At 40.2% G+C, this 21,557-nt stretch overlaps 1 protein-coding gene across 14 annotated transcripts in view; it reads left to right on the forward strand.

Moving 5' to 3' along the window:
* Positions 1-21,557, forward strand: part of HMBOX1 (homeobox containing 1) — a 123,988-nt gene that overhangs the window by 6,045 nt on the left and 96,386 nt on the right. The window contains exon 1 of one of the 14 annotated variants that reach the window (XM_072858237.1): positions 6,979-6,997. The exons of the other annotated variants lie outside the window; for them this stretch is intronic. The gene's annotated coding sequence lies outside the window, so the exon portion shown is untranslated. Of the gene's footprint in view, positions 1-6,978; positions 6,998-21,557 lie in introns of those variants that run through there. 14 annotated transcript variants of the gene reach the window in all.

Below are 21,557 nucleotides of genomic sequence, written 5' to 3' on the forward strand. Positions count from 1 at the left end.
AGAAAGTGTATTCTGCTTTATCTTTCCTGTGCAGCCAACTAGAAGGTATGGAAGGTCACTTAACTCTTTCTACTACATAATTCCTCTATGAACATTTACTTCATCATTTCATGTTGGTTTCAGTGCAGTTACTAGCCTGAAACTTACTATTAAGCATGGCCCTTCATCAGGTTGTATGTATGTATACACCCAAATTACTTCTGTACTATGTATGGCTTGACAAAGACCTAACTTTGTGTGTATGTCCCTGGTGTGTTGGTGAATACTTCTTCCAGTCACTATTTGCCCCATGGGTGGAGTGTTGTTTCCAGATCTACTGAAGAGTTTCTCGCAGCCTGAGGAAACAAATTTTATTACTTGCTTCATGTGTGGAGGTAGCATTCTTTTATTCTCCGTACGTGTAAGATGTCTATTTAGGCTATATTAAATTTATGTGAGCCCCATTCACTGCTGTGGTGGTAGATGAGGTCTTAATATTGGGCTAAGGAAGTAATTTACAAGCCAGGCATATAAAATACATTAATTATGTCTGGCTTTAAATACCCCCAGCTGAATCTCACTTGCCCTGAATTCTTGGCATTGGTTTTCTCCCCAGTTTGGAGTTAAGAAGCCTTATTTTCTTTAAAAAAAAAAAAACCAACAAAACAAAACTGAATTTTACGTTCACCAGTAAAACAGCTCCTACTGCTGAAACAATACTGTAGGCTACTCTTTTCAGTGAGCCTTGTGAACAGCCAGTTTTATTCTTCTGATAAGCCTATGCCCTATCAGTTGGGAGGTGTAGCATATAGTCATTTCCTGCATTTTGAGCTGCCCATTTCTTATGAGCTTTGAAGTAAGCACTGAATCTGCTTTTTGTTCTTCCAGTGGTACTGTAATACTAATGGAAGCAGAAAGCATTTAGTTAGTTCATAAAATACAAGCACTGTTTCTACTTGGATATTTACTCTGACCTTTATTTTGGACAGTTTCTCTGCCATGATCAGATTCTCTGATTACAATGTCAGCTTTCACTAGAAATCTCTTTGTGATTTAACTGGCAGGGTTTTGGAGTTCGAGCAACTGAGTATGCAGCAGCTCTGACATTAAGTAGTACTCAAATGTTGATGAGGAAAGTTCTTCCTGGCAATGAGGTTGTGCTGGGCTCTCGTTTCTAGGCTCTGCCATAGGTCTTACTTTATGACCCAGGGCAAACTTCTTGACTTGCCTGCGTTCCAGTATGTAATATGAAAATAATCCTTTCAGGACTGTTGAGATGCTTTCACGTTCATAAAGTATTTGAAGATTCTTGGCTGGATGGTAGTGAGTGCTGCTGCTCTCAGTAGTATAAACATGAATATCATAAGTGTGTTTACACAGAATAAGAACTAGTTAGTTAAGCTAATACTGATTTTTTCATGCCGCAGATGGGAGCGGTAAGTAGTTGATCACAGTTTTCTCAACTAAGTTGTATTATGCGTGGTTTCCAGACATCGTAGTCGGTTGTTCCCTGACCGTTTGCATTTCGTGGGGGCTCCATCTGTTGATGGAGTGGTGCTGTTCAGTGATAAGTACAGCAGTCTGAAAAAGAGGGAACTTACTGAACTTGAAACTTATTTCTCCCTCTTTAATTTCCTCATCCGTAGAAGCAGAATGATGTTAACATATTGGAGATTCATAAAGTTTAAGGCGAGAACAGACAATTAAATCGCCTTGTCTGATATGTTTTATATGCTTTGTATCACAAGCTTTAAATTTTAATCATTTACTCCGAAACTGAGACGAGTAACTGGTGTTTGGCTAAAAACAATCTGAAAGCTTTCCAGCCTTGAGTGTCCATCGTTGATAATTTCAGACTCATCACTTTGCTTCGTAGTTTGTGCCATCTCACTGTTAAAAGTAAGTGGCTGATTTCTAATTTGAGTTTGTCTAAGTTCTGCCGCTGGTTCTTGTTACGACTTTCCTGACAAGATTAGAGCCCTTTAGTATCCAGTAGTTTCTTGCCATGGAGGTACTTACACTCTGTAATCAGGTTACTCGATTGATAAGGAAACAGAGTTGAGCTTTTAAGTCTCACTCTGAGGCATTTTCTCCAGCACTCAGATCATCCGGTGATTCTTCATGGTCTCCGTTTATTTTTAACACTGTGGAAAACAAAAATGGTGAATGTTCCAGCCTGTGTCTGATCCGTACTGAATACCGAGTTGCGATGGCCCTTTTTGCTACGCAGCCATTTAAAAGGTTTACAGTAGCCCTTTTGCAGAAGGGAATCCTGTTCATGAGCCTTGCTGCTCCAGCACTGAGATTCTTTCTAGTAAAGTCTGCCATTTAGTAGTTACAGTCTGCATTTCTTCGACTATAAATTTGCCTTTGTATTCAGATGTGTTTTGCTTTCCTTAGCTAAGTTAAGGTAGGTATTCAGACTGCTTTCTTTTGCTCACAATAATGTACTGTTCCTATCGTCCTGGTGTCAGTCACAGATTTTTATCTGCAGTGATAAAAATGTTGAACTGCATCAGACCTTAAATTTAGTGACAAAAAAGTTAGCATGATGCAATCCCAGGAAGTAGATTAAGAACTGGCTAACTGACAGCTCTCAGAAAGTACCAGTCGATACGGAGCAGGCCATGTGGATTTCCACTAGAACCAAAGTACGTTCTGTGCACATACTTTCTTCTGTTCAACTACATTTGTAATATCAAAGACCAAAGTTAGTCCTTTATCAAAGACATTTACCATTAAAACATGCTGACTGGCCCTACCGATGTCCCTGTTCTCTAATTCTTTACTGGAAAAATACTTTTTTTTTTTTTTTTTTCCTTGTTGGTTTGCCTGGATTGATACCCAGCTGATCGCCTTACAGCTCTCCAGATTTGCTCCATCCCCTTTTTGAGCATTAGCATGATATGAACATCCACTTGGCCTGGGGTTTTCCCCTCATTTTCCAGACAGTCCCTCATTAAAAAAGAAAAAAACCCACCCTACAAGACGGCAAAAAGCCCACTTTGGTGCATGTTTTGTAGGCTGATTTCAAATGTTTCACTCTTAATGGATTTGCTCGAAATCATCCTTTATTACTGATGAATTAGAAGGTATTTTGTGTGAAAAAGCGTGTTGCCCCAGTCTAACGGAGAGCTGTTCACAGTAATTCTGGTTCTCCGTTCCACTAGAAAGTTAGTTTTAAAAATTTTATTATTATCATATTACTTTTTGTGTGCGTGTTGAATCTTGCACTTTGGTTAGTAAGGGGAACATCCCAAGACCTTTTGTTCCTGAATGTCTGCAAGTATAAAACCGTAATGCTTTTGGGGCAGCTTGGTGCTTCTGCTGGCAGATTGCACAGCATCGTGGAAGTGAAGACCCTTCCAACCTTTACAAGCGGCTACTTCTGAAGACACTTGTGAATTATCCTTCAGTTCATTTCATGGGCATAATTCTGATAAGTATTGGTGTCACTCCTCTGTCACACTCAAGTAAATTCTGTTTTATTCATAGCAATGTTCCTTCTTACTTTTTGTTAAAAATGCAGCTGCCTTCACTTGCTGGCTGTTCCCTTGCATTTCCCTTTTCCTGTCCCAAACTGATTTAGCTTTTTACTCCCTCCATGTTGCAGCTGTAATCAGCAGCACACATGAATGTCTCTGTAGGAGAGGCAGTATTTTTGCTCTTGCTTTTTAGGACACTGTGTAATATGGGATCTTGAAACCAAACCTCATTTAAATACCACTGTCAGTAAGAAGTGTGTTGTATTTTGGTTTTGTGGGGGTTTTTTGGGTTGGTGGTTTTTTTGTTTTGTTTTTAAATTAAGGTAGGTGTTTGAAAGGACTTGGTCCCTGAGAATGTCCCTGTTTTGAAACTTGCAAATTCCAGGCAGATAAAATGCAAAGAGGTCAGGCAAGTATCTGAAGTTTGGGATGTCTGCTTCCTTTCTGCCTATCGAGTGGAAAACCTGCCATAGCGATAGGCTTTCAGGAAGGATTTGGAAGGGGGGAGAAAGGGAAGAGGACTGAGGCACAGGATCTCGGGAGGCTGGGAAAGATACTATAAAAGAAGGTATGCCATTTCTACTGCTTGCAGTCTGAGGTGTGGCACTGTGGAAGTCTAAGGCAAGTAATAGGGACTCAAAAATGTGTGCTGTTTTGTTGGACGTAAATATGTCTTATAATGCAAGCCTCTGAGCTCAGCCAGCGGCATTCCTGCCTCCTAGCTAAATCAGTATCTGATTTTTCTGTTCCTCTGCTGTCTTCTTGCAGGAGTTGTTTACTGACTGAAATTGTTTCCATATGGCTGCAATGTAGAGCTTGATTACATTAAATGTGGCGCTTTCCTGTGGCATTGCAGTGCTATAGAAAGATCATCCCTCTTTCTCTCCTTCCAACCTCCCCTTCCTCCGACTTGTTTAGGTATTATCTTCCCCCCTGCTCTGAGGCTTGTAGAACTGGAAAACTGGGATCCAGTTCTTTTTTGGGTCTTTGTATTTGATTGCTTAGGTGGGTTACGTTTGTGTATAAATTGCTGATAGAACACTTCAGATGAAGATCAGAGTGACAGTGGTTGCAGTTTGAGAGCGTTACTGGAGCTGGGGCCCCAATGTGTTAAGCACTGAACATGTATGTGGAGAAGAGAGAGTCTCTACTTCCAAAGAGCTTACTGCCCATCAGGACAGTCCATTTAGTTTGTATTTGTCTATGCTGATGATCGATTTAAATACTGCTCCAAGAAGGTGTTAAGATTCCTGTACTTGGATGCTAGAGGGCCAGATTCATCTGGAGCCTGGAAGCTATGTCTAGTTTGCGGAAAACAGGTCCGTTTAGCAGCAAATGGACACATCTGTATCTTTGATAATAAGAGCTGATTGTTGGCTAAGTTAGCTAATAAAACCAGCAGTGAAGCATCTCCACCCTCTCTTTGCAATTACGTTCTCTTTTATAAACTTGAGTTTATAACCTGGATTCAAAATTTGTTTTTTGTTAAAAATATTTTCTATTTAAATAGGTAAAAATATATAAATACCTTTTGCTTAAGCCTAAGCCATCTGATGTAATGCCTACATTTCTTGTAATCACTTAAACAGAACCTAGGCAATGTATTTTTACTGCCAATATCTCAAATACAGTCAAACTAGTGAAGTGATGGCAGTCACTCTTGGCTGAGCACATGGAACCAGAATCTGATGAAGTGGTAAACCAGCTTTTGACAGAAGTAGCCTCTTTTGCATGTGCATAGAGAATATTTTCTTCATTTCTGTATATTCAGATAGTTCAGATCACAGACTATTTAATTCAAAACTGAGAAACCATTTGGGAGTTGTAAATGCAGAAATGCTTGTTTTCCTTGCCTAACGTAAGGTGGAAAAAAAGAACAATGAGGAAAGAGATTCACTAATACTGAAATCTTTCAGTGGAGGACACAGCGAGGTTCAATTCACTTAATAAAGATAATTCGTTTTCACTAAAGCATTTTAAAATGCAAACCATGTTTCCGTAACCCTTTTATGCGTCCAGCGCATATGATGTATCGTTCAAGATTAATAAAACTGTAATACATAAAAGCTGGCATTTTAAAATTGTTTTATAAACAGTCTGGCTAATAACCCAGGGTGGAAACTGAAACGCAGGTACGCTGTTCAGGCCTTTGCCTTGCTAGAGTGTGAAGCTCCCTCCAGTCTTTTTTTTAATTCAATGTAAAATGAAAGCCTCAAGGGGAGAAATAAGCTTTCCTAACCAGGGTCATCCAGTGACTTGCTGGGTGGTGTAGGGTGCTCTGGGTGGTGTAGGGTGCTCTGAGGTGTCTATGAGGCAGGTTCAAGCCGCAAGTTATTTAAATGTCCCTCATAATTTACAGGTGTTTGACTAGTGAGCTGGCAGGTAAACGGAAGACGGTGACCATGAAGCCAACATGGCTGTCTCCTCTGCTTGTCCTTTTCCTTAAAGGACTTGCTGCTGCCCAGTGCGTGGACTAAAGGCTGTAGGCACCTTGTTCCAGTTGGGATATTACAAGTCTTAAAATTGTGGTCTGATGGAGCTGCCTCCCTTCAGCCCACACCAAGGCAACTCACTTAACAGAAGGGTGGATTGAAAACCTTTCATTCTCCTTTGTGTTTCTGCTTTAGATGGCTCCTTGTCCAGCACGCTGGTTTTTGTGGATCCCTTGATAGATGGCTTGTATGCATTGTGAGGAGAGAACTTTTCACGAAAGGCTGTGGATCCTGCAGCTGCAGCAGGATAGCTACAGATCCTGATTTATCTCGACGATCTCTCTACTCTCTGTTTTGCAAAATGCTGTGGGAGAAGTAGGCTGGAGAAGCCTTAGTTCTCTTCTGTCCCTCACAATGCACTAGCTATGTGGGAGCAGAAATTAAGATGAGTGCATTTAGTTTTCAGTGCTGTCATCTTCACAGAAAGGGAGAAGAAAAGATAAATTGTGACTGTTGCAGACCTTGTCTGTTCTACTTCTTGCACATCAGAGCTGAATTCTGCTTCTTACCCGGTGGATGACCAGCTAAAACAAAAAACTTCACCTCTTTAGACCCCTCCAAAGCTGCCTTCAAGGAGCTCCTTTACACTCATGAAGTCTAGTTAGTTTGCTAGATGCTTTTCAGTGATTTCTAAACTGTTGAAACAGAATGAGTTGATGAAGACTCTTGTGTATTTTATGTGAGCTCAGATATTTGAATATGGAATAGAAGTAGTACTGAATATCTGTAATTTCCATTAAATTTCAATGCCTTTAAGGGGTGAGTCCTTAAAACAAGATGTAACTAACATTAGAGGTGGTGGGAGTGCGCTCTGTTGGCTTTCACAAGAACTGAACTGGAACTATATTGAGGATATTTTATTTTTTTAATTAACAGGAGATCACTGAGTTCTAGGTCCTTTCATACTTAAGAATAATTAATTCTCCATTGTTTTTGCTTTTGACAGACTTTTACTGTCAACCTTCCAAAGGAGACATGGCCCTTCCTCCAATTATTTGATGAAACCATTTACTACGTGCAGCCTTCCCCCCGCCCTTCATGGTAGGAAGCTGCTTCTGGTGTCTTCCTGGGTGCTGCTTCCCTACTCTGCTTTATGCTCTCTGTCTCTTACAAATGAAGACCTGCACAGTGTTGGGATTGAAACACTTTTATTTTCCTTGCCCACTCTTGAAAAAGTCCACAGCGCTAGCCTTGTAGTGAACAGCATGTGTTAAATGTCCTGCAAATAACTGAATAAAGAGGATGATCCTTCAGTTTTCTTCTAATGAGAGTTACTTCTGAGAAAAGACTGCCTGCTCAGGGCCATGCTGCCATTGCAGTATTATCGGTACATTTTGGCTGCAAATGTGGTTTCTTTTTTCTTAACTATTAAAGGGAGGGATTGTGACTTCCGAGGTATAATTGTGTGGAGACATTACTTGGGCAGAACTCCTAAACTCTCCTGCATTAATTCAGATGTGCTGGGTATGAGCTCTGTGCTCTTACAGCCACTAAGGAGAGTCTTGGACCGTGACTGGCATTCACAGAAACCAGAGAGACTGCAAATAATGTGTCTGCTTGCTGAGTCTCTCTTGCCTGTTTTCCCTGCTCCTGTTGATGGACTTTCTTTCGTACCTGTTCCTATGCCATTTGCGGTCATGGTTCCCAATTATACACTTAGCTTAAAACCCATTTTAACTAACTTGTCAGCTCTGGCCTTTAGTCAGCCACCTAGCAAAAGTGATTTAGCAATCTCAGGTTTCTGGAGCCACCATGCCAAAAAGTATGGGCATCCCTACCTTGCAGCTCTGAGACAGATTGTCTTCCTAGGAAGGCGTGTCTTTGTAGTCCAGTCATTACCCCAGCACCAACCTAAATCCAGGTGGATCATCATGTGCCTGCACATTTATTTTTAGAGCAAGTTGCACCAGAAAATTGCATATGCAGGGGGGTTTAGACCTGACAAGCTTGTGCGGTGCTCTCCAACCTCCACAATTCTGTGGTATGTGCAAATGGGGAAATTAATCGAATAGTTTTCATATAGGTACATCCTTGTGCTTTTCATCTTGTCCCCCATTCTTTCTCTCTCCTTATTTTTGAAAGGTGGACCTTTTAAAGCCTCTTATAATAGTTCTTAAAGACATACTACTCTCTCTGGATTTAACACCGTGGCTGGCGCAAGGGAGGGTTAGAAGCCAGTTGTTTAATTGGCGTTTTACATGGCAGACTTTGAAATTGTGAATTCAGTGAGGTTCCTGCTTTGCTGCTCTTTTTCTACAGAGCAGCAGTGGTGCATGCACACAGTGCTTCTAAAAATAAGGGTGTATGTCGTGGAAGTATTGCTTGAAGCTAGGCTCTGATCTGCAATAACGGCAGAGCTACGCTAATTTGTACCTGTGAATATAGGCAGCTATAAAATAAGATTTACTTAAGAGTTGCAAAACACAATATGGAGACTTACTTTAACTGAACTTACTGAACAATAAGTTCAGTTAAAATCAGGTTTGATAAATTAATGGCTGTAGTGGTCAGATCAGAAGTTTGCCTTATCTCTGGCACGAGGCTAGGTAACTAGCAGTCGTGGATGCTGAGGAAAGCCTATAAGAACAGGGCAAACATCTGATATCTCCCCACCATATACTTGCAGATATCCTCACTGGGTGCTTCAGGCATTCGGATTATCTTTTGTATCCCATCTTGCCCACTTAAAGAGGTCTAGGCATGTTGAATCCTTAACAGCCCATTTGTCTGACGAACTGCCACTGGGAGCTGTGTCCATTGCAGTGTTTTCCACCTGTTTAATATCACATACCTGGAGGCTAGGTAGCTTTTGTCAAGTGAGGTGCTTTTTTTAGTTCCATTCCTAGTGAGCCAATGTCCTTAATTTATAAATTCAGTCACCGTTTGTTTGTTTGTTTCATTCCTTTTTTCCTGGCATCCCTGTTCAGTCCTGTCCTATGCCACTTAAGGCATGAGCAAATACTCTCTTTTAAATTCTGGGTGCGGGACAGTAAACTATTATCCCTCCCCCCCGAAGTTACCATCCTCACCGATCTGTTGACAGAGCTGCTCGTTTAAGAACTCTCTCTCATTTGGTTGAGATGAAATTGGTTGGGACAACATGGACCTGTACCTAGCTTCATGCTTGATCTAGCCCGAATAGTTTTGCTGAAAGTGATTTGGGGAGTGCCCATGAGGTACTGTGCCAGCAGGACTCTGCAAGTGCTCACTCCTGGCAGGGAGGTGAGGCAGGGCATGCACGGGTTAGCTTCCTACTGACATACCTCCATCCAGAAAAATACCTCTGTCTGTGTCCAGAGTAGCATGAACATTGCAGAACGAGGGTAACGAATGATTTCTCCCATTTTTAGGTCATCTACAAACATCTATAGGACTATCAAGTTACTGTTTAACTCCAGCTCTGTGTACTCTTCATGCGTAAGGACTAAGTCTGCTGTCATTTAGAAAATGAAGGGTTTTTTCCTGACTTGTCAGTACCTTTTTGGTGTGGTATGATTGCTATTTGGCTGTCACTTCTCTAACTTGTAAAGCTGTCTCCAGTGTATGCAGTTTTATATCCCATTAGCTCGCTCTTTCTCATGCTCATCATATTGCACTGCAATCATCTGTCCTCTTTTCTGCCCCCTAATACTTTTGGATCTCTCTCTTCTAATACAGTGTTTTCTGAAAACCTTCTTCCTATAAAATGCCACTGTGTGAGACTTTTCTTGGCTACAGTGATCTTTAAGTCTTGAACAAGGAAATTCACTTTTTTTTTTTTTCCTAGATACGTATTTGATAGCCTGACCTTTTCGGAGCCTGACTGCCTCCTAGTTTACCTAAAACGTTATTTTTTTGTAGGATATGTGTGAACATACTGTTTCAAATGCTGTACAACAGTGCTAAATCTTTAATCGAGGGGGGAAAGGAGCTGGAAACAGCACTGTAAATGAAGTTCCCGTGAGTTGCATCGTTGAAAGCACAAGGTTAATATTTTTCTGCAGATGTTAATCTGTTTCCTGCTTTTATTTTAATGTATGCATATAAAAAGATTTTGGTTTCTTTGTCCCTTTGCACTTGAACTAGAAACTGTAATCTATTTGTGGTGCATAGTAAAAAAGTATTTTTTTTGAGTACTTTTGGTTTAACAGTTCCTCTGTAGAGGAGGAAAAAACAGATTGAGACATCCTTCCAGTGAAATATAAAATGAGAGGACCGCAATATCTGAACTTAGTGTTGTCTCCACTAATAGGAACAAAGCTGACAAAATAGATTGAAAGGTTCCTTACCCTCTCTGTTTTGGAGAGAGCAAGGGAAAGGAGTAGGCTGAAGAGAATAATCTGCAAGTAAATGGCTGTGAATGACATTTGCATTTCTCCTTGCAAGAATTTGGTTCTTGCAGTTCTAATAGGAATGGGTTGGAAAAGGGTTTTCTTAACCTGAAATGAGTAGCATGTTTAAATTTCATTGCTGCTGCTGACTTCTATCCAAAGATTTCTGTTTTACAGCTGTTATTAAAAATTTATGGGGCAACTTGAGATCAAAGCAAATATATATTCTCTTTATTATGTAAACTTGGGGTTTGTGCAACATATGCATTGCATCCATACCCTTTATGCAGGAATTCTTGTTCTAGCGAAGGCAAACAGCCATTACATTGTGCAGTTAGACCCGAGATGTGGAAAAACAGGGTTATATCCCAGTGATTAATGGTGGTCTGATTCTCTGTCTTCTTTCCTTATCTCCCAAGTAACATCTTCTGAAAGGGAAGCTCTCTCCTGAGGTGCTGTACTTATCTGTTTCCTAGTTGAAAACTTCTCTACTGTGCTTCATACAGAGGTGTTTTCACACTTTTTTTGTGTTCCACATAACCTAGGTTTCCCACTGGTGTGCTGAAAGACTACCTTGGACTACCTTTCACATCTTAAGGCCTTAGACCTGAAAATTTATATAGATACTTAACCTTATGTGACGGTTCATAGTCTCACAATTAGGGCTTTCGACTACAAGCAGTTTCCAGGAAGGGGGTGGTCTGCCTTTCATGCGTTCATCACGAGAACAAGGCAGCCCTCCCTCCAAGTATTACGGAAACGGGCTCCTGATAAATGCCTTCTATTCATTCATATTTCTTTGAATAACTTCTTGTCCTCCATTCCCACCTTGCTGCATATGAAAGCAAGCTGTCAATATTGGCATCTTTTATCAAATTTTTAGGGTGTTTTTTTAATGTGTCAGCTTTGAGAATCTACATGTTATCTAACAATCTCGAGTTTTGCCGGGACTGAAGATTTCACTTTTGCAGTGAAAATCTTGCAGGTGTGAACCCTGATGATCCAGTTTGAGACAACAACTTGAAAACCTAGACTTGCATGGTTTCTGAACTTGTATTCAGGCATCTCTTTGAGATCATACATGCCAGTTCTTCCTTGCTTTGTATTCCACTTCCGACCTGTCCTGTGTCTCCAGCTAGCTGGTGGTTTCTGAGCTCTTACATGACCTGTTGCTTTTGCACTTGACGGTATTTGTGTATGCAGTCCTGGGTGTAACTTCACCCTTGGTGTGCTGTTACTTTAGAGCACTGATAAAAAGACTGGTAAAATGGGGGAGGGAGGGAAGGCAAAAATTGGAAAAGCTGCTAGATCTTAAAGATTACTCAGCCTGGTTTAAATAGCAAGCAAAGATACAAGTATTCTTTTCTACACAGCGTGTTTTCTTCCATTCTGCTGTTGCAAAGCTGTTTCTCCAGGGGAAGATTTCAAGCTCCATAAGACTGTGTTCTTATATTAGTGTCAGGACACAGGCTAAGATTATTTGTGTGAATATGTAGAAACAGTTACATTACCTGGGGTTACTTTCATGCTTTCTCGCTTGGTGGAATTATGGCCTCATATTGCACGATTGCTTATCTATTACTCTGTTTATACAGATCTGTATTTACAAACTCATAGCAGGGAACTCTTGTGTATGAGCTTCCATCCTAAGCAAAGGAGAAAGTCAGTGTAAATGATAGAGACTTCCTAGCCTGTGTAGCTGATAAAACCAGTCCTATTTATAAATATTATGAAGAATATACAATAGGATTCTCACAAGAGCGGTACAGTCAGACCCAAGATTGCTATAATTATTTAGTTGGCTAGTGTTGGGGTTTTTTTTTAATTTGAAGAGTATATTCCCCCATGCCTGTAAACGGCTTCCTGCACCCTTCTGATGCACAAAGACTTGTTTCAGTTTTGCTGCAAGGAGAGAATTGATATGAGAAACCTGAAAGATGGGAGCACCTCCTAAAACAGATCAACCCCCGGCACGGTCTTTGTTTGTAGACCCGTTTCCTACCATCAGCCACTCATCCTCTCTCCTTTCCTCTCTGCTGGGGGTTTTCACCTCCTCTGCTGTGCTGGCTTGACTGCTTGCATAAGTAGGCTCAAAGAAGGGTTGTAAAACTATGATGGGGGCGGGGGGAGCAAGGGAAACGGGTAGAAATGATAATTTATTCTTTTACTTTTTCTCCTCTTTTCCAAATTGATTACCAGTTGTACTTACGAAGCACCATTTACAACACAGATCAAAAACCTTGGAGGTCTTGTTTAAATCTGTATCAAACAGCAAGTTTCCGTATCAGTGTTAGTGACTTGCTGACTCTTGGTTGTCTATAAGGTATTAGAGGGGGGTCCCTGAAATAGTGGCAGCAAAAGTAAATGTTCCGGACTTTACTTAGGGGCATGTTCTCAAGTGCTGTCGGTGCTTGCTGGCATTGTCCGAGAAGTAAAAGCTGAGGGGATGCAGGTTTTTTATCAATATTTTTAAATAAGAAAATGTTTTATGGAAAAGGCTAGTGGTTTTATGACTCTGCCACTTCCATGTGTCTTAGTGTTAGTGGGATACAGGGTGGCCCATGGAGTTGTTTCAAAAAGGTTGGACTTTTTTAAGGTTAAGAAATGTGATCCTGGCTTGAAGCAAAGGGAAGCAGTTGTGTACAGCACGCAGGTTGCACAGCACATCTTAGGTGGTTAACAGACCTCTTTGCCTTCATCCTACTTCATTGGACTATCTGTAAAGTTGATGTGCTTTGCCACCATCTGGGGTTGTAATGACAATTAATAGTTTTCAGTGTGCTCTGGAAATATATATATATATGTGACTTATAACTGAAAATGTGTATTCATTTATTGAATAGCATTTGATATGAGATCAGAGTTTTCATTTATGGGGACACTTTTTATCTCACCCCATCAAAAGCAGAGAGAGAGGGGCAAGAGGGCAGGCGTGGATCAAGGAGAGCAGGTAGACGTTGATCTGAGCAGGTGGAAGCTGGAGAGTAATGCAAGCAAATATACTGGGGGGACTGGAAGTGGTCCTTTGTAGTTGTAGGCAGTGGGGCCCATGGTAATTGTGCTCCAGCAGCCTGGAACTGTGGCAAAGTGAGACGGCAGAGGTGATAAGCAGTGGATGGAGAGGTGGTTGGGGGTTTATTAGGAAGGATTTTGCCCCTGAGAGGGGTTTAACTTCTGAGCTATCAAAGAGTGGTTATTAGGTCACCTGACAAGCAAGAGAAAATGAGGAAAACCAAGAAATCTTGTTTTCTAGCATCCACTGTCCTGTTGTTTCCCTAGTAATGATTTCTTGGGGACAGTTTTCTTTCTTTTTGCTGAATAGTGGACTCAGATCCAGGCAGCTGAGGGAAAATAAGAGTGTTGCTCTTACTTGGAACATCTTGGAAAGGAAACAGTCTTAAAGGCAACAATAAATGCTCTGGTATAATGCAGACTAAACCATACTTAAAACAAGTCTATATCCATCACTCTGATATACTGAAATCCCAGTCTGCTGATTTGATGTCAGGATGATGAATTATGACCTTTTTTTATTATTTATTTTAAGGTTTAGTTGCAGACTTTATAAAAACATAGTGTGTCTGGCTCTGGTTGTAAGGTTTATTAAATGGCTGGGAGAAGATTTTAGATTTGGAGCACAAGTGGTGATTTGTTTTCATATCCTTATACACACAAAAATGCATTTGCAAGTACATACAATTTATGTTTATGTATGTAATTTACAATGGGCAAAATTACAACCAGGTATAAATCACATTTAGTTACATGCATGGTAGTGGTTAGAGGTCAATTCATGGGTGTCGCCTTGCTGTGCTTAGGAGAGTTCCTACATGTGGAGAGTCAAGTTTAAGCTGATAGGGAACCAATGTAAGATGGTGTAAGGCACTCAGTGACACTCAGGTTCTGCAGATTTCTTTAAATTGCTCTGAGGTGTGGTTTAATCCTTCCAGTTTGGGTAGGCAAGGCCATTGGGGAACATCCCTGAAAATACCGTGCACGTGCATGGCTTCGCGTAGCAAACACTGTGCTCCACGGCAGCGCTCCTGGACCACTCCGGGTTGTTCAAACCCCATTGACTGCATTGTGTCCCAGCAAACATGGCTCTTGCAACACAAAGCTGCAATGTTTATCTGTATAAGATTGTAGGATCTGCTGCTTCATATTTAATCAGGTATGGATGGAAAGGTTGCATGTTACTGGTTCTTTGTTTTAAAATAAAACTCTCCAAAACAGCTGTTTGGCCAAAGTTCAAGTTATTTGTCCACTTTCTGTTTGCCAGTGTGGTTGCTGGACAGATTTGGTGCTCAAGGTGTTTGTTGGCTTGTGGTAGTGTTGACAGCTTACCTTGATGTCTGTTCAGGTCTGATACGAAATGCCATCTTCCTCATTTGGACTAAAACCTTCTCTACTTCTTGTCAGTGAGTAAATCTTTACCTAGAAGTTCTGACATTGCTTTTGCTGCTTCCTACAATGGGCGTGACCAACTTTTGCCTGCTCAAAGCACAGTTCATAAACAACTTATTACACCTGTTTGAGCATTGCCTTTATATCCCGTGGGATATGAAACTGATAGCCCCAGCCTCTTCAAGTTTGCATTTGTAGAAGGTGGAAGCAAAGGTGGTGGTTTGTTTTTAATTTGCGTGTTTCTCCCTAAAGGATGGGTGCATTTGTTTGCTTGCATTTCGCATTTTTAACATTCACAAACTCTTGGTCTAAACAGTCAAATCCGGTCCAGAGACTTTAAATCCAGCCAGCTCAAACCACAGGCAGCACTCCTTTCTCCAAGTACAGGCAGGACCTTGTACTTGAGTGTTGCCCCTTGGCTCCTGCTCGTAGAATTGTGGAGCTGGCAATGCTTTCTAGCTAGCTTATCATTGAGTGTCCACAAAGACTAGCTTTGGCCTCTTAGAAGACAGAGAGACGTTTCTCCATGGAGCAACTCATAGGGTCTGCAAGTTACGCTCCTGTTTTGAGTTGCCTGTAGAGGACTTCTGTCTCCGTCAACTGGAAGAGGAGCCTAAGGAAACTGTTCTCTTGTCTCTGCTCTTACTAACCCACCCAGAACGGGCGCTGACTAAACCGCTCAAATGCCTCTGGTCTTCCAGTTGTCTTTTCCCAGAACTTCCTTTGCTCCCCTTCCCTTAGCTGCTTAGGGCAGGAATAGGACTGCCTCCCAGATAGGGAAAAGATCCATTAGATACATCCCAGAAGTTCTTTTGCCTCCAATAAATGCATCATATAGATGCCGTATTAACCTAAATATGGCTTCAGAGGGTGGTTGGTTGTATGTGTCGATCATCAAAGTTAACACTGCAGCATGTGGATCGATTTAAATCAAAGTGGTTTAAATAGCAGGCAGGAAACTTTGGTTTGAATAATTGATCTTTAGTTTTGTTTTGCACATGTGTTTCTTAGGTTCTGCTGATAACTTTATAGTTTTCTGGCAGGTGTCAAGAAGTAACCTAAGCAATTACATTACTTGCTATACATTTATTACATGCTGAATTAGAAAATTGTTAATTCTCTGCATATTTCCCAGCTGATTCTTATTTACCAATCATGTCAAGCTACATTTGGGTGGAAACTGGAATTCAGTTGAAAGTGCAATTTTACTTGACGTTAAGGCTGTGTTACACTTATGTCAAAATGCAGGTTTTCTTTTAAAATACACTTATTAAATACAGTGAGTCTTGCCTGGATAAGGTAAATTTCACTTAATTTCTGGTTACCTTGCCCTTCAAAAACGTAAAGCTGGCAGAGCTTATCAACTTACCTTATTTTTTTTCCTCATTTAAAAGCGAGAAACTGTTTTTCCTGCTTTCTGAATTCCCAGCTGATTTCTCGACTTTGAAAGCAGTAGTCATTGAACTGAGCTAAATAAGCAAAGTAAAAAGAAAATGTTTGTTCTTTTGTACTTGCAGACAAGGATACTGCTTGAAAGATGGGTTGGCACTTAATCAGACACTAGTTCGCAGTGCTTACCGAGTGACTTCCACTAGTTCACTGGCTTGGTGTTCTTTTTCCCTTGGAAAATTTTTGCTAAATGTGCATCTTACTCATTTTGCTAATTTGAATTATTTTAAACGGGAAAGTAATTTTAAAGCTTTTATTTTTAATCTGCATGACTCTGCAGCGATGCAGATGCACCTTTGCTTGTGGGTATTGCAGCTGTGTTTGTGAAATCAAGGGCATGTGTAACGGCAGACCCAGCCCTGTCGATATCCTGTAGCTGAATGCAGGATTGACAGGGCGTGCTCCCACCCGTCTCTCTTCTGCTGGCTGGGGCTCTCGTGTACACGCAGCCCAGCGCTACGGTGTCTCTTTTGCTCTGGGGCTTCGTGTCCCAAATTATCCACTCATCTGTGATCAGCCTTTCAGTGGTACGTGGGGCCAGGGACAAGGAAAGAGGTGAGGCCGTCCTGGAGCTGCGGAGGGGAGATGTCCCTCTGTTAGAGACTCATGCTCAGAGTATTGTCCAGCTTTGAGTCCAGTCTAGGGACTTTTTCTTGGGGGGAAAACCCTATACCTGAGAGTGTGTATTCATGACCTGCAAGTCTGGACTCAGAAAAGAAGTGACCACAAGTAACGTGCTTAAGAGTGAGCTCTTCTCTGAAGATAATGCCTATGTGAAATCCTTCAGCTGTTTAAATGATAGGCTTTAGATTAGCTTTTTTGTTGTGCCTGCCCCCAAGATTTTAGGATGAGTTTCTGGAAGATTGTTGGAAAGGAACTGCTTACGTTGCTTCTGTTGAAGGATATACATCCATGGCAAGATGCTTGCTGTGTAACAGGGCTCCCTGCCGGCTATTTTGAGCTTGTTTATCTTTTTAGATAATGCTTGCCCTGGCATCACTGATAGTACTCCTTTAACTTTTAAAGGCTTTAAATGCAAGTTAAACATAGACCATCTACTAAATCCTTCTTTCAAGCTCACGTGAGATGTTAAAGATGGCAGCAGTATGTCCTTTTACTGACAAAGCAGTGGGTCTTGAGCGGATGGCAGAGCCGCAGTCTGTAAATGCTATAATTGGAATTAGCGTATAGAAGAATAAGAAATGGTTTGAACTCCACTGAAGGCAAGACAGGAAAGTTGCCCTGCAATCGCTAGAACAGGAGCTCAGTTTGCAAAATGAGCATTCTCAGCAGATGCAACTTCTGTGCAGTAGTTAAAAATAAACTGTGAGGAGTTAAAAAAAAAAAAAAAGTTGGGAAACAAATCTGGGCCGCAGTTTATGGCAACTCTAGTTTTCTGAGTGTGTTGGGGAACGAATTTCTGAGATCTTGAAGCAGGAAATGTCTATACGCAGCCCTAACAGCTTCTTTTGCTCTCATTTCGGGATGTTAACTTTTCCTATTCCTTAGGCCTGGACTGTTTGCTCTCCTGAAATGAGCTAAACTCCCATCTGCTGATTAAAAATGAGAAAAATGGTATTTTGCTACATACAGGGATTTGGGGTAGGGGTTTTTTGTTGGTTTGTCCAGCTAGGGTATTTTAGGACTTGGCATAATAATATAATATCTATAAAGTTTGTCTTTTTTATTCAATCTTGGAACAAATAAATGCCTTTAGTATGATCTGAGTTTTGTCATCTAAAAATGTTGTCTTTTCTGGTTGCATATTTTATTTTATTTACTAATTAGTGATAAATGCATAGATTATAAATACATGGATTTAGATAAAACTCTCCTTTAATAAAATGTAGAGTATTTGGTTTTCATTCCTTCCTTCTTAGTTTTAAGGCAAAAGTATCAAGCTACTTAGGATCGATAGCTTCCTGATTTTCTTAGGAACAGATTCGTTTTTCCTTCACTCTTTTTTTCACGCCTGTGTTGGAGATACCATTTAAGCTCTGATCCTGAAAATGCTGAAGTATGCTAGTAATCCTGCTAAATCCACTTTGAATCTCCCGAGTGGAAAAGCTCGCACAGTCGGGGCCGTGCATTCTCTAACCAAGAACTTCTCAGAGTGGTATCTTTGTATGAGAAATTGTAGCACTATTTAATTTTTAACATACTGTAATACTTTAAACTAAAATGTATTGTAATTGGATCAAAACGACCGTGATACAGTTATTAGCTTTGTGCTGTTGCCTTAAAATGTTTGCATTTAAAAACCCAAACCTACTTGGTACTCGGACAATCTTGCTTTTGTGTATACCAATAAAAAAGGTAAAAGCACTCAATGTTTACTCTTCATTTTTGAGGGCTGTAGTTTACGTAAAATGTTGTGCATGCAAAGCATCGTCTGAATTCTTAGCAGTAGATTCCTGTGCTGTCCCAGCGTGCTTGATAATTGTTTAACTTTCATTTGTATAATCCTGACATCCTGAGTTTCCTTAGCGCGCTCGCCTCCTTCCAGCTTCTCCATTTCCTTTCCTCATTGTACCTTGCACTAGAGGCTGCAGGAAAGAAGGTAAAACCATGGAGAAGAGTTGGTATTTTGAAGGGTGGCTTACGAAAGGATTTGGACAGCATCAGAATCACCCAAAAGTTCAGGTGAAGAGTCCGAGGGTGGAGGAAACTAGACAAAAATTATGGTAACTGGGAAAGATCTAAGTTTAGATAGGAAACACCGAAGCAGGCCAGGGAGAACTGGAATGACAATCCAGCTTTCATGAGCACAAAGATTGGTAGGGGCTAGCTAACATTTTTGTTGCCTTTGGAAAAGGCAGTTTTTCTTTAATGAAGGAGAGCCTACGCTATGTTAATCCCTGCTTTGGTCCAATGATCAATGCAGGAAAACAGCACGCTGTGAAAATTTACCACTGTAGATCAATAGCCCCTAGCTACCCAACTGTATTAAAGACAATTGATGGGCTGAGGGGATCTTGTAAACACTTGTTTGTCCCATCAGCATGTTTGCTTATTTGTTGATAGTAAGGACATCTACAGAGCCACTGTCAGCTGTAATATATTTCTCGTTTTACTTGGAATCACTGCGGAATGTGCATTCGTTTATCTTTTAAACCACTTCAGCATCCCGAATGTGATTAGACATCAGTAATGGAAATGTATTGGCTGATAGTGAATTTTATAAATTTTTAAATAAGAACACAAAAGCCTTATTTATGCTGGGTGAATTGAGATTTAGAGAAATATCCAGCTAACTTTGGCCCCTAGATGACATTTTAAGGGATAAACGATCAAGGTTATGCAAATGAGTGAATTGATCAAAACTGGTGATTTACATCACTTTGATTTACATCAGCAAGAGGGAAGCTTTGATTTAAACCATTGATTTTAATCCTGTTTTGGGATTGTACTTTCATTATTTTCCTAAAGCCAGGTTGATTTTCATTGGCTGGTAACTATTTGAAGCATGTTTATTTGCAAGCAAGTATAGCTCTTAAGTTAATTTCTTAATTTCTTTCTTTGGGCAGGAGAGGGAATGCTTAACTGGAAGGGTAAGTGGGGCAGGAATATGTCCTTAATCAGGTACATAATTTAACAAATCCTCATTTAAATTCTTTAACATTTACATTTTCTAGAAATGGCAAATGAGCTCTATATAGGTGAGGATTGGAACGGAATGTAAAAAAAACCTCACTGTTTTGAGATTTGTATTTAAATGTAGCTATCTTAAAGAGGCAGCTTTAAACAAAAATAAAAAAAAAGGACAAAAACATCTCATAAATGTTTTACATTTTAAAACTGACTCATTAAACAAAGAAAGCATTATCTGCAGTTAATGAACTGAACTGTTTCTGGATACCATGTCCTTCAAGGTTTGAGAGCTGGTAGATCTTATTCTCTTACCTCTTTTATTATGCACAGATTAGAAGAGGAAAACAAGCTTTCCTGCTTCATTTTTTTTGTTTTTTAAATTTTATTTTTAAGCTCCCAGTTGGTTATTCAGTTTTTGAATGAACAAGCCATTGATTTGAATTAGATGAATCAACTAAAATGAACAAAATATTCCTTATATGTGCAAAAGGGGGCAAAAGTGGTTTAGCACTTGGGACTCTCCTTCCAGGTGCCTATGCTGTACCTTTCACCAGTTCAGGAGTCAAATTTGTTTCCCATCCTTCCTAGCCTCCCCAAAAGACAGGAATAGCTAATGCTGCAAAATATTTTACATGTAATTTTAAATAACATTATAGTAAGCTTATGCTTTGGAATAGTTGATCAAGATTTTAATAGGCCTTTTTAAAAAGTCAATTAAAAATGTAATTCAAAAACCTCTTTTTTAATCATCCCTTATGAAATCTAATATGAATGCACATAATTTCCTACCATTTTTTTGATGGTGAATGCAGTCTAGGTTTGGTAATCAAGGTGAAAGAAATGTACTAAGCTAGTTTTTGGCATGGAATACATACATTTCTCTTTTTTCTTTTTTTCTCTCTGAAGGACTTTAACAGCAGATTTATTTTTTTTATTTTTAGCCTAGAGTATGTCTGCCTTGCAGACAAGTTCAAGTGGTTTGGTCACTGTTTAAATTCACAAAGCTAACGAGGCAGGCAGACGCAGTTCTGTGTTCCTGTGATTAAAAACAAAAGCCTTTCACACTTTTATTTTTTTGTTCCTAGACCACAAGACTTGTTGAAGCTGTAGAGCAGTTCTAATGAAGATTGACTAAGAATAGACAAGAGATACTGGTCTGTTTAGATTTTCTATTATATTTATTTGAATAAAATTGATGGGATGATGACAGTTTTGTCTCAGTGGTAAAGAACACCTTAAATCTTTTGGTCATTAACTATTTGCTTATTGCTCTACATTCTCAGGCCCTGTGTAAACATTTACGGTTAGGAAGAAAGGCAACAGTTTTGGGCGAAGCTGATGATATCTTCCTGTCTTCTTCAACAGTGTTAAACCTGTGATGCTTCTTACAGCACAGTACTTGTACTCTGCTGAAAACGATGTCTGTATTTGGCTAGAAGATGCTGCAGGGTGCAGGGCCTCTCTTTTTCCCCGGGGAAAAAAAAAAAAAAATTCTTCCGAATGTACTTTTCCACTTTTGTACTGCCTTAAAACAAATGCCTCGCCATATGTTGATTTACCAGCACTCTGTTGTTGAATGTGCTATACTGTAAATCGGGGCGAAAAGTGAGGTCCCAACATTTTGCCACTGTCAGTTTCACTTGAATCCTGTATTGTCAGGTCACGCGATTGCTGCCGTTTGTGTTCCTTGGTGATGCTGTGATAAATAGCTGTACCTTCCATCATTCAAGTGACTGCTGCTGGAAATCACAAAGCGATACCTTTACCAGGTTCTTTCAGATGTTAAGCTCTGTTTAATAAGTTAGAAAATACTTACTTTTTTGTGATGGGGGGGGGGGAACCCTTTA

This window comes from Ciconia boyciana, chromosome 3 (genome assembly GCF_034638445.1).
Source record: "Ciconia boyciana chromosome 3, ASM3463844v1, whole genome shotgun sequence".
In the NCBI taxonomy this organism is placed as follows: Eukaryota; Metazoa; Chordata; class Aves; order Ciconiiformes; family Ciconiidae; genus Ciconia; species Ciconia boyciana.